Below are 409 nucleotides of genomic sequence, written 5' to 3' on the forward strand. Positions count from 1 at the left end.
TTTCATTCTCATTTGATTAAAGGAATTTTTAAATTTCATTCTTTACTTCTGTTACTCAGTAGTTTTTAGGGAAGGTATTATCCAGCTTCCATGTCTTTGCTCTTTTACTTTTGTTCTTCTTGTTGTTGATATCTGATTTTAGAGCATTGTGGTCTGAGAAGATGTTTTTCAATATTTCAATGTTTTTTAATGTATTTAAGGTTACATTGTGGCCTAACATATGGTTATCCTGGAGAATATTTCATTTATTCCATGTATGCTGGAAAGGAATATATATTTGCTCTTGTTGGGTAAAGTGCACTATTGTCTATGATGTGGAGTTGGATGATTATGTTGTTGTGATCCTTGTTTTGTTGAGTGTTTTTTTTTTTTTTTTTTTTTAGAAGACGGCATACGAGATGTCGAGCAG

This window comes from Orycteropus afer, unplaced genomic scaffold, assembly GCF_000298275.1.
Source record: "Orycteropus afer afer isolate SDZICR_OR568_19922 unplaced genomic scaffold, OryAfe1.0 scaffold00186, whole genome shotgun sequence".
Classification (NCBI taxonomy): Eukaryota; Metazoa; Chordata; class Mammalia; order Tubulidentata; family Orycteropodidae; genus Orycteropus; species Orycteropus afer.